General features: G+C 42.9%; 1 protein-coding gene across 3 annotated transcripts in view; it reads left to right on the top strand.

Moving 5' to 3' along the window:
• Nucleotides 1-12,361, top strand: part of PolE2 (DNA polymerase epsilon subunit 2) — a 340,119-nt gene that overhangs the window by 67,657 nt on the left and 260,101 nt on the right. The gene's annotated exons all lie outside the window — the stretch shown is intronic.

Raw genomic sequence — 12,361 nt, 5'->3', positions numbered from 1 at the left:
TTAGATTCGTGTATGTCCACACTGTTTTATTATCCTCAGTGATTACTTTCTCAATTTGTTTAGTAGCTATTTTTATTTGCCTTTCTGAATAAAAGTTTTCCTGTAGTTGCTCATCTTTTCCCCTTCCCACTTTCACTGCTCTTCTAAAACTTAGCTTGATACGTTTGTGATCACTACCCAGACTCCTGCAGCCACCTTCATCTATGTGCATTCTCCTGAGCTTATCATACATCCTATGTGACATCGGTGCGCAATCTATCATCGACTGCAGCCTTTCTACCTCCCATGTTGTTTGCCCTTCACGCTTCTTGGTACTCTTGCAAATGATCAAATCATGCCTTTCACATATATCCTTGATCATTTTGCCTGTTGGGTCTGTATACCCATCTATATCTTCTATGTGTGCATTCATATCTCCTAGTATAATTATCTCGCACTCTCCTCCTAACTCCTCGATGTCTTTTGATATGCAATCTACCATTGCCTGGTTTTCCTCTCTGGCCTTTGCTCCCATCCACAAGTACACCAAACCAAGGAGAAGCTGTTTGCCCTGCCACTTTTCCTTTTAGCCATAAATGCTCATTGCACTCCTGCATGACCCTTTGCCAGTCTGTACTTTTATGAATGAATGCCCCAATACTACCCCCCTTTCTGCTGTCTTCTGTTCTATTACTATAGTCCCACGCGTAGTCCGGATTGGTAGTAGGTGTTTCCATGTCTCTAAGATGTGTTTCTACAAAACCGTATACCATCGGCCTCTCCTCCCTTAGCTGTTCTTCTATCTTTTCCAACTTCAGCCTGTTCCTGCCATCCTGCATGTTAATATACCGTATGTCTGAATTGGCTCGGCGCTCGTGGCTACGTCTATTTCTGCCCCGGACTCTACCTATCTTAGATAATGGTGACACTTTGGAATCGTATCTGGCTATACCACCTGTCAAAGAGTCTCCCTGGTTGTTTTCCTCGTTACTAGCTATCCTGCACCCCAAAGGGCCCACGTGCCTCCCAAAAAAGCTACTGCGTGTCCTGCAAGTCGCCAACCCACCTCATGACCTAGCTGCTCGTCGAAGTGAATTCTGTCTCGCTGAAAACCACCTCATCTATGCACCTCGCTGTTTATTTTCACCACCTTAAAGCCTTTCTCTCGACTCATCCGCCATATCTTTTGTTTTTGTTGACAACCACTCTTTGCAGGTTGCCGTTACGCACCGGTACTTCCGGTATCGTGCATATCACTACCTGTAGCTGAGGAGAACTGACGCGCATGTCATCGACTCGTTTTGCCACTGTGGTCGCTAGGCCTGCCGTATCTTCATTTAAGACATCGTTTAAACCACCTGAAATTATCACGAGGTTTCATCTATCAGCTGTAGTTTCGAGTTTTGCGCTCGCTTGCCTCATGACTGCTTCCAGCTTGCGTCCTGGGAACGTCCCTACTGCAACCCTCTCTTAACCTCTTACCCTCTCTTTGATTGCTTCTGCGCATCGATTTAATTTCGAGTCCCCGGCGATTATCACATGCTGTGACTTTTCATCTGGAGCGTCCTGCACCTGGGGGTTACTTGCACCTTTGACGCCAGCTGCTTTGTCTCCTCCGAGCCCCACCACTACTTCGCTGAAACTGGGCCTTGCGACAATTGAACCGGCTGAACCTGTTTTTTCCTAACTTGCTAGCTCTTTCTTCTCCGCCGTTCTGGTCGCCAGTGCTTTACTGTTCTCTCCATGGGCTGCTCCTTTGTTCATCTTAGCTAGTGCTTTTCCGGCGGCCTTCAGCCTTTCGCCTATTGCCCTCGTTTTTTCTTGCTCTGTTGCCAACGCAGTCTCCAGCTCGGTGATTCTCAATAGCAGTTCACTCTGGGCAGCCATCGTTTTTCTCCATTTTTTTTTCGTCCTCGCATTGCCTACACTTCGCGTCAGCCTCTTCTCCATTTGCTTCGTCACTTGGGTCCATTTTCAAACTCACCCCGCATCCTGAACACTTTACAGCCTTTTCAACCATGCCTTTATGACACTAATTGTCCTTATGACTTGTCTCACTCGATAATTACAAAACACGACATGATCCCTGCCCGACGAAAAAGAGAAAGTGTAAGCTGTACTACAAAAATTTGCGTGTTCAGTGTACTTGCACCTCCCCCACGGGGTGGCAAGAGGAAAAAAAAAAAAAACACAAAGAAACAATCACAAACACATGCACAAACTAGTATATACCGGGTGACTGACCCCGGAAAAGCCGTACAATGTAATAAGTGCTACAAAGATTTTAACTGCTGCCTTAATAATTATAAAAACAAGCTCAAAACATGTAAAACCACTTATCTGCGCAGTCGATCGGGAGCGCTCAAAAAACACGTCCATCCACCGTGCCAGTCCGAACCGAACATGATAAGCATCAGTTGCACCACGTGGTGGCATTCATGTAAAAGGTGACGTTTTAGCCTGGTCGGTCGCGCCACAACAGTACATTCTAGTTTATTATAGTTCATTCGGACATTTGTGCGGGCAGGCCATAAAGGGATAATGGGCTCTACGACAAATAGTCGCTTCAATGCGAGTCGAAAGTCTGAGGACACAATATTCCAGACGCCAAGCCAGTATATTTTCAAAACCTTTTTTTGATCTTCTCAGAGACCAAGAGGTCTATAGTCGTTCGCAGCAGTTTCAAGACGTTCTGTAGAGGTGTTGTGTTTCGTGGGGCGGCATTTTGCCTAACGCATAAGATATCACACATGCGCAAACTGTCTCGCGTGGCAGTTATTGCGAGTGTTTCATGTGGAGAAAACAACCACTATCTCGACCTACTCACTAATACTGCGCTGCTTCCCAGCCGCACGTCACAGGGAGCTCTCCTTTACTACTAGCACCCTACTAGTGAAATACGGCGACGACTGTGAACTTCACTTCCATGCTCTCGCCTATTGTCGGTGCTGCGACGTGGCAGGTAGCACCGTTTGTTTGTCATTGAGCGGCTGTGGCAGTGCGATGCCAAGAAACCATCACGACCACTTTACAAGCGTGTTCTCTGAGACGGCTATTAATGCAGTGGTTAGTTTTTCCTATTACTGCTTGCTGCATGAAAGAGATATCTGATAGATCACTTTTGCTGCACACGTGACAAACGGATTTTGTGCCTTTTCGAACAACCTAGTTTTGTATTTGAAACATCCGCAATACTACACAAGTATGATAGCTTTTTGGGGGCAGGAAAATCTACCTTCACATTGGCCCACTCTCAAACCTATTTCAAGTTGCGGGAGACTTTATGTAGATATGGAACAACAGAAATTGCTCCTAGGGCCTTGCTGGTTTAACATGTTGGATGGCTTGTTCCGAGAATGGCAGCTTTTCAATCAAAGTTTCGACAAGAAACCTGTATGTGAGAGGGGTAGCCAGCTCTGCTTGCTTTTTAGAACTAGCTGTTATTAGATGTAAACAAGACTTTCGTAAAGCGTTGCAAAAGCACAAGTTTACAATTCTTCTTTTCATGTACATCTACCTTCAAAAAACCGATCTTTCTTTGTCAAAACAAAGCAGTAGATGACCTCTTTTTAAGAAAAATTTTATCGATTTCATCTAACCCCATTCCAATCACAGCTTGTGTGCCATTGATGTAAAAGACTTGTATTATTCGCTGCCTTAGGAATCACTTCTTTGTGGAGTAGAAGATTGTATTGATAAGCATGTTAGTATGACATTTCAGAAATTTGCTGTCTAGCAGTTTTTAGAATTTTTTTATTAGCTTATTCAACAGCTACCTTCATCTGATGGGACAAGAAGGCCCACCTTCAAGAGGGTATGTGCATCACGTCATGTATTGCTCCAATTTTAAGCCACTTGTTTTTAGCCAAGCTTGACAGAAGAATTTCCGGTCACTTATGTGACAACAGAATCATGCACAGTTTTTGATTTGTTGACAACTTCCTCATTGTTCATGACAATGACGCTATGTCCTGTGTCCTAGACATCTTCAGTTTCATCAAGGAGCATTTTAAACCTCTTGTTTTAACTTGCCAGTTGCTATGTAACAATACACTCAGATTTTGGGACGCAGCCTTCACTTTTCGCCAAGACCATACTTGTTGCACGTACCAGCCAAGGAGCAACATATCCTTGCTTCCATACCACTCCGTCCACACAACACTCGTAAAAAGAAGGCATTGTAAACTTGTGCAACACCTTACAAAAGTCTTGCCTTCATGTAATGGCAGCTAGTTCTAAAGAGCAAGCAGAGTGACTTAGAACAAGCAGTAATAAGACAAACTGGCCACTGTATTAATGACCATCTTTGTGAACACGCTTGTGAAGTCGGGAATGGTCGTGATGGTTCCTTGGCATTGCACTGCAGCATATGTGGCTGCACACCGCTTTTGCATGGCTGCGTAATTGTTGAAAAAAAAAAAAAAACCAGAAAAAGTTAAATGCCTGCGTGTGACCATGAATGTGCATGAAACTACGTGCATTGTGAATGCGTCGGGAAGTGCACACAGGAGAATAAAGTGGCAAACAGTGAATTTCTTACTATAAATGTACCTATAAAACAGACATAAAAGAGCAATGTTGCAGTGTATTTCCAGTGACTGAAATGCAAGGTGTTATTTTATTATGGTAATGCTTGAATGATAGTCGTTTCCAGAGATGAACCTCGCTGCCCTATTCTGGATGGCTTCCAACATACGTACCAGGTAATCTTGATATGGTGACCATGTGGATGATGCATACTCTAGCTGTAGGCGAACATAAGTAATATATGATATATGTGTATTCCTTCCAAAATACAGTAAAACCTCGTTGATTTAAAGTCACGTGGACTGTGAGAAATCTTCGAATTAAATGGATTTTCGAATTATTGAAACATACGAAAGGTGGGATACAAGGAACTTGGAATTATTGAAAGTACGGTAATCGGAGCTCGTGGCCTCGTTTTCTGTGCTGGCTAGCTTGAGGCTTCTAGGGGTGTTTTTCAGCAATAACTATTTCGAATTTCGGCACAAACACAAAGGGCCTTATTGCTGCTGCGGAGAGGGGAGGAAGAAAAAAAACAACCGGTTTTGAGGTGTGCTGAATTATGCACCTGCGGAAAAAGGTGTGCTTCACTGCAACATAGTGGTAGCACTTAGGAAGCATTTCACGTGCTCCTTGCAGCGTCAGCGCGTCATGATGCGACTATTGGTTCATTCTTTTGGTAAGAAAACTTAACAGTCACCATTTTGATGGAATCAGCAATGTCTTTTCGCTGGAAAACATGAACACTCAAGTCTTAAAACTGAGTTTTCGAAGGAGGCGTTTCAGGAAAAACTCTTCCAGCAGTGCAAGTGCGGAAATTGCTGTAGCAACCATCAGTCGGAGTTTCGCATACATCGTGAATTCTGTCAAACTGTCCTTTATTCATCTAGCTTGCTTGTGCTTTCTTTCTTCAGACCGAGCACTTCCTGCCAGGAATGTTGTAGTCTTATGCTGATAGCTTGCTTGCCATTTGTGGTAATGGTTTTATGGCTGTCATTCTATGCAACCATGAGTAAGACAGTAAGTTGGGCCAGTTGGTTAGGATGCATCGTGAACTTACTTACAGCGCAACACCAGAAAAAATACAGGACAGGGAAGGAGTAAAACAGAAAGAAAAGACGGCGCTGACTCACAACTGTTGTTTATTGGAAAAAAACGTGGTGAAAAGTATATATATAGGTACTGGCAGCCTACATCACAACATGCGCAGAATACGAGGTGCACCGAGGTAGCATTATCACACTCATGGCAATAAACAAGCTTGGCCTAAATAACTTAATTCTTTTTCATGCAGTGTGACGGATGGTTCACTAACGCATTTGCTACCCCTAATCTTTATATGATATGCCTCAGCGATTTCTCTAGTTAGCTGGTTAGGATGCTTGAAGATGGTGGTGGTTCTCTGAAAAATGGGACGACAACCGCATGACCTGCAATGTTCCGGCAGATGAAGTTGCGCGTAAGTGCGTTAGTGAAGCATCCGTCACACTGCATGAAAAAGAATTAAGTTATTTAGGCCAAGCTTGTTTATTGCCATGAGTGTGATAACGCTACCTCGGTGCACCTCGTATTCTGCACATGTTGTGATGTAGGCTGCCAGTACCTATATACATACTTTTCACCTCGTTTTTTCCAATAAGCAACAGTTGTGAGCAGCGCCGTCTTTTCTTTCTGTTTTACTCCTTCCCTGTCCTGTATTTTTTCTGGTGTTGCGCTGTAAATATGCAACCATGACATTGAGGTAACCAATGGCACGCAACTCTGTTTAAGGTTTGTATAGCTATGCACCATACCCTGATTTTATTGTTCTCGGTGAAGTTTATTTTTTTAATTTGTTTTTTTTTTATAGTATTGCATATAAATTGCAATGGAGAGGGGTACACTGACCTATCCTATTTGTTGTGCATTAGCCTCAAATTCTGCACATTTTTCATGCTTGTCCACTCTTGAGATATACACCTTTACTTCTTGAAGGCTTCATTAAAGGTGTGGCATCAAACAAGTTTGTAATCTAGTGCAGTGATGGAAGTGCTGCGCCAATTGCGCCAAACTGCGCTGAGACAGAAATGCTGCTACATGCTGCGCCAAATGGCTGTTTTTTGCGTATATTGCGCCATGCCTGCGCCGGGGTCAACATTTTGTGACATTCGCCTCTACGGCCAATGGTTCCGAAACCGAAACAGTGCCGAAATAGCAGCCAAGCCAAGCCTATTTTCAGCTACTGCTAGCCATGTGCGAAGCGTTGGCTAGTGGCCAGAGAACGTCGCACCAGTCACACGTGCTGGGCGCATTGGCCGTTCCGGCAGGCAACGAAATAGCTTTTACGTGGAAAGGTAAGCCTGTGATATATGTCGTTGACGCCTGTTTTGTGTTGGCTGATGTGGATATAATGCTTGAAAAGTTAAAGTTGAAGTGCTTGAGCCTCTGATTGTAATTCTTTGTAAAAACCTTGATGTTATTGTGCTGTTAAACCTACTGTTTATTGTCGCATTTTTGACGCACATTTCGTTCTGTTTATGGGCGCATTTGCTTTGGATGTCCCTTTCTGTGACATCAGTAGCCCCTAAAAGCACCGGAATTATCGAGGGTCTCGTCTTTTCTTTGTTCGACACAAGTATTTAAGTCCTGTTTTTATATCGCACAATATTAGCTCTGAACTGTCGTGAACAAAAATATAAAAGGCACGAGTGCCAATAGGTGCATTTATTAGCGAGTTATTCGTGGAGACTTGTATTGCGGGATCACAGCTCATTATTTTACATTTTTGCGATTTGTAACTTGTCTCCACGCAGCACGGTTCAGCGCAGTAGCGGCAGTAGTTCGTACGAAGTGACTGTGCGGCATCAGTAGCTACGTGTTATGTATTGATGTGCGCATGAAGTTATTATCGTGTAATCTTGATCTGGGCCATATCGCACTTATCTGTACTGACTAAACTCATAACATATCGAATTTTGGATTTTTTAAAATTGGTCTGTAGTATATAAAACGCGGTTGTGAAAATTGACAGTGTGCCTGTCGCCGTGGATTTTTATATATTCATAGCATTGTGTAATGATATTACCGCACCTTGCGATACCTATTTCAATTATTTTTTGTGCTATAGTGTGGCTCAATTTACCATTCATTTGCAAAAATAGATATCCAAGTTTGTGTTTAAGTTGTATTATCAGAAGTTTGTGTAATCGGGGCAACATTTTCTTTCAGGTCGTCAAAGCAAGTTTATTAACCAAGTGGTCAATGAGATTGATTCCAACGGTGACGTCATTTCTGTTTGGTGCAGACTAGGGATAAAACAAGAGGAAGCGTTCTGCACCATCTGCAACATTATCATAAACTGTGCACAGCATGGTGTAGCGGCTGTCTAGCGCCATGCTGCCAATAAGAGTCACGTTGAGTTGTGCACTCAACATAGAGATGCTTCTGGTGTTCTAAAGAAGCCTGCTACGAAGCAAGTTCAGCTGGAATCATGCTTTGCAACTGGGCCAGGACTTTTGGAGGCAGACCGTTCTGCTCGAGCAGATACTTATTTTGCGCTTGGAGTGGCGTTGTCTGGGATCATTTATACATACGGGGATGCAGCAACGAAGATGATGCCGTTGATGTTTGCAGACTCTAAAATAGCTAAGGAGTTCCAGTGTGGTAGGAAGAAGCTATCATACGTAATTTCAGATGGCCTAGGTCTATATTTTACGAAGGCAGTCACAGATGAACTGAACAGGCCACACACATATTACACAATTCAGATCGACGAAACACCGCTCCCAGAGCAACGCTGCCAACAGCTGGACGTGATGGCCAGATATTTTTCTGATACACAGAAGCGTGTTGTTCAGCATTTGCGCTCTTATCACTTGGGCTCTGCAACTACAGAAATCTTGCTGGCACATGTCAAAGAAGCCCTGCAAGATTTGCCTGCAAGGAACATGCTCTGCTTTTACAGTGACGGGCCCAACGTCATGCGAAGTTTCAAAAAACGTTTGAAAGATGTGAATTCAGCTTTGCTGGACATTGGTGAATGTACTTTGCACAAGGTGCATAATTCATTTGCAAAAGATCTCGAAGCATTTGTTGATACTGTAGAAACAATGTTGCTTGACATATATCACTTTTTCAAAAATTCAGCCGTACAAAGTGCTACGCTAAAGACAACACAGAGATTCCTAGGCTTGCCTGAAAATGTCCTTCTGCAGCATGTGAGCTCGTGAGGGCTGACGCTGAGTTCAGCTTTGGATCGATGTATCCAGGAACATGAAGCTGTCAAGGAAACAGTTCTGGGTGCCCAACAAAAAAGTCAAGCGGGTGGCAATATTTATAGGTGCCTGAAAGAAAATCTAATGAAAAAGGATCTACTTCCCAAGTCAATCTTTCTTTGAAATGTTGCAGATGTGTTTGTTGAGTTCATGGTGTTATTTCAACGATGGGAGCCACTCCTACATATATTGTATGAATAAATGGTGAAGCTTGTGAAAAGAATTCTGGGATGTTTCCTACTGATCAGTACATATTTATTTATTTATTTATTTTCATACCTCAAGGGCCTCCTAGAAGAAGGCATTACATAAAGGGTGGTACAAGTGACAGACTAGAACAAAAAACGAGGGTAGGAGGGGGGGGAGGTGTGCTACCAACATAACTATATACAAGACCGTTACAACAATAAATGAGTGAAGAAGCATAAAAGAAACTACATGGCCGGACACGCTACATGTTTTACATTGGGACCAATCAGAGTTTAAACAGCTTGGATAACCGCGCTTTACAGCAGTACAATGGTGCAATCATACAAGTCAGAATGCAAACAACGGCAATGAGCTAGGTAGCTATAAATTTGGTAAAAACAGAAAACAATATGATTTCAGAAGGCAACGCTCCATTACTTCGCCTGCACTGACAACAATTATAGTCAGAAAAATGGGAACCATAAAAACGACATGAGGATATTACGCAATTCCGGGCGCGGTAAGCAGCGATTTAAACTGGTCAAGGTCTTTGGTCTGTACCACGTGAGCGGGAAGATTGTTCCAGTCTTTGGCTGACCGAACAAAAAAGGATTGCGCGAAAGTGTTAGTTCGTGGGCGGGGGTATGAAACTTGATGTTCGTTTTTGGTGCGAGTGTATACATGCGATTTTGGCATGACGTAGGAGTTTGGTGATAATGAGTAATGAAACCTTTGGAATAATGCCAGCCTTGCTAGTTTCCGACGGTTGTTGAGGGGAGGAAGGGACGCGCGCGACTTGAGATTTGTGACGCTAGTGTATGAAGAAAAATCAGAGAAAGCAAATCTAATAGCCCGGTTTTGGATGGCTTTTATGTTGTCGATGAGGTAACGTTGGTGCGGGTCCCATATAGCGGCTGCATATTCTAGTTTTGGACGGATAAGGGTTTTATAGGCCAACAATTTTAAGTCTGAAGGAGCAAATTTCATCGTGCGCTGCAGATACCCGAGGGATCTACTGGCGCTGGCGATTACTTTGTACACGTGTACTGTCCAAGATAGATTGTTGGTGATATGGACGCCTAAGTACTTGTACTCTTTTGTGGATTGTAATGAAGAGCCTTTAAGGGTGTAATTGTGAAATAATGGGCATGCACGCCGGGAAAATGACATTAGTTTGCATTTTGGTACGTTTAAGGACATTTGCCAAGTTTTACACCAATTTTCAATACGAAAAAGATCAGATTGTACATTAATTTGGTCTTGCTTACCTGTAATTTTGGAATATAACACACAATCATCCGCAAATAGGCAAATGTTATTAGAAATGTCAGACGGTAGATCATTAACTTAAATTAAGAATAGCAACGGCCTGAGTACTGTACCCTGTGGTACACCGGACAGAACGAGTGCTGTGGTAGACTGTGCGCTATTTATTTCGACAAATTGCTTTCGTTCTAGGAGGAAGTTTTCGATCCAATTAAGTGCAAATGGGTCAAGATTCAGCAGTGATAGTTTATACATTAAGCGACAGTGGGGTACCTTGTCGAATGCCTTTTCAAAATCTAGGAAAGTTACGTCTGTTTGGATGTTTCTGTCAAGGTTTAAGTGCAAATGATGTGTAAATGAAGCAAGCTGCGGTTCGCAGGACAGCCCCTTGCGAAAACCATGTTGCGATGTGGAGAGAATGTTATGGCGTTCGAGGTGATTATTGATGTGCGAAAAAATTATATGTTCCAATATTTTTGATGGTACGGACGTAATTGAAATGGGGCGATAGTTCAACCGTGAGGACCTATTGCCGCTTTTAAAGGTCGGAACAATCTTACCTAGCTTCCATTTAATGGGGATACAGCTTGACGTTAATGATTGGGAAAATAGCAAAGCGAGCATGGCACTAATTGGTTCTTTGGAATTTTTCAGTATTTTAGAGTTGATTCCGTCCGGTCCCGTAGCAGATGATAGTTTCATTTTATTAATTATGTTCATTATTCCTTGAGCTGTAAATATTATCGGGGGCATTTGTTCATTAATGACCAGATCCGAGGAAATGGGGGTGCTCATGCTGGCTTCTTTCGTGAAAACTGAGGAGAACGCCACGTTGAGTACTGCGGCTGTCTCACTATCGCTAAGTTCTACGTTTTGATCGTTATACAATCTTATTGGGGTGGCAGGAGAGGGTTTATAGCTTTCCAAAATTGTTTTAGATTAGTTTGTAGCATATTAGGCAATGTTGTCTCAAAAAAATTTCGCTTGGCAATACGAATTGTTTTCGTTAGCTTCTTTGCTGAGCCTTGATATGCCTGCCATGCGGACGGACTATGCCTGGCTTTGGCTTTTCTAAACAGTCGCTTCTTTCTGCGTATTTCTTTGCTAATTGAGCCAGAAAACCACGGTGCCGATTGTTTACTTTTAATTTTTACCGTTGGAACATATATGTCAGTTAATTCTTGAATTTTCTCCGAAAACAAATTCCAGTTGTGATCTACAGAGCGGTCATGGAAACCTTCTTCAAAAGAAAAGATGAAGCTTTGTAGCTCAGCCGTGATTTTTTCGTAATTTCCCTTGTCATAAAGTCTTATTCGTTTTGCTACTGGTTTTTCTGTCTGAAATACTGTGTGAAAAAACGCTAGGATAACTTTATGATCACTTATTTTCTTAAGGTAATGTACTGACTGGATACCGCTCGGGTCGGATGTTAGAATTAGGTCAAGAATGTTTGCGGTATTTGTGGTCTGTCTGGTAGCTCGGGTTATGATTTGTGTTGATTGAAAATCCTGTAGGATGCTTAAGAACTGGCCGGGTTCACCGATAGTTACGCGATATTGGTCACTCCAATCAATGGTAGGGTAGTTAAAATCACCGCATATTATTAGGTTAGCTAGGGGATACTTTTTGCTTATGAAGTCGAGAGAGTCGTTAAGGAGCCTGCAAAAATCGGCGTCTGGTTGTGGGGGGCGATAGCACGCTCCAATTATGGTAAGTCCTGATAGCGTTCGACATGCTACGTACATTATCTCTAGGGACTTCACAGGAGAGGAATTTTAGTCCCTTAATGTAAAGTGCTCTGCGCATTGGAAACAGGTAGTTGAAATTGGTGCAGACACTCAAAATTCCATTAATTCTTTCACGCTTGAAGAGAAGAAAATGTTTAGAATATGTGCACTTAGCTTTTACCTTCAGGCTGCGAAGTATCTGCTTTCAAGACAGCCCTTTGGCAATCAGGTGCTTAAAGAACTCAAGAGCATTCATCCAAGTGCTGTCAAGGAAGAGAGGGCCATTGTGGCACTCGGGAATTTGGCACAAGTGCCAGAAGTGTCTGTTCTGATGGACGAACTAACGCTCCTCTCCACAGAAGACTTTTTCTCTCATCCACACGAGCGTCTCGACGATGCTGGCAACACATATTCAGCCTCTTG

This window comes from Rhipicephalus microplus, chromosome 5 (assembly GCF_043290135.1).
Source record: "Rhipicephalus microplus isolate Deutch F79 chromosome 5, USDA_Rmic, whole genome shotgun sequence".
NCBI lineage: Eukaryota > Metazoa > Arthropoda > Arachnida > Ixodida > Ixodidae > Rhipicephalus > Rhipicephalus microplus.
Note: the sequence above shows the minus strand (reverse complement) of the source record. Positions and strands in the feature narration are given on the sequence as shown.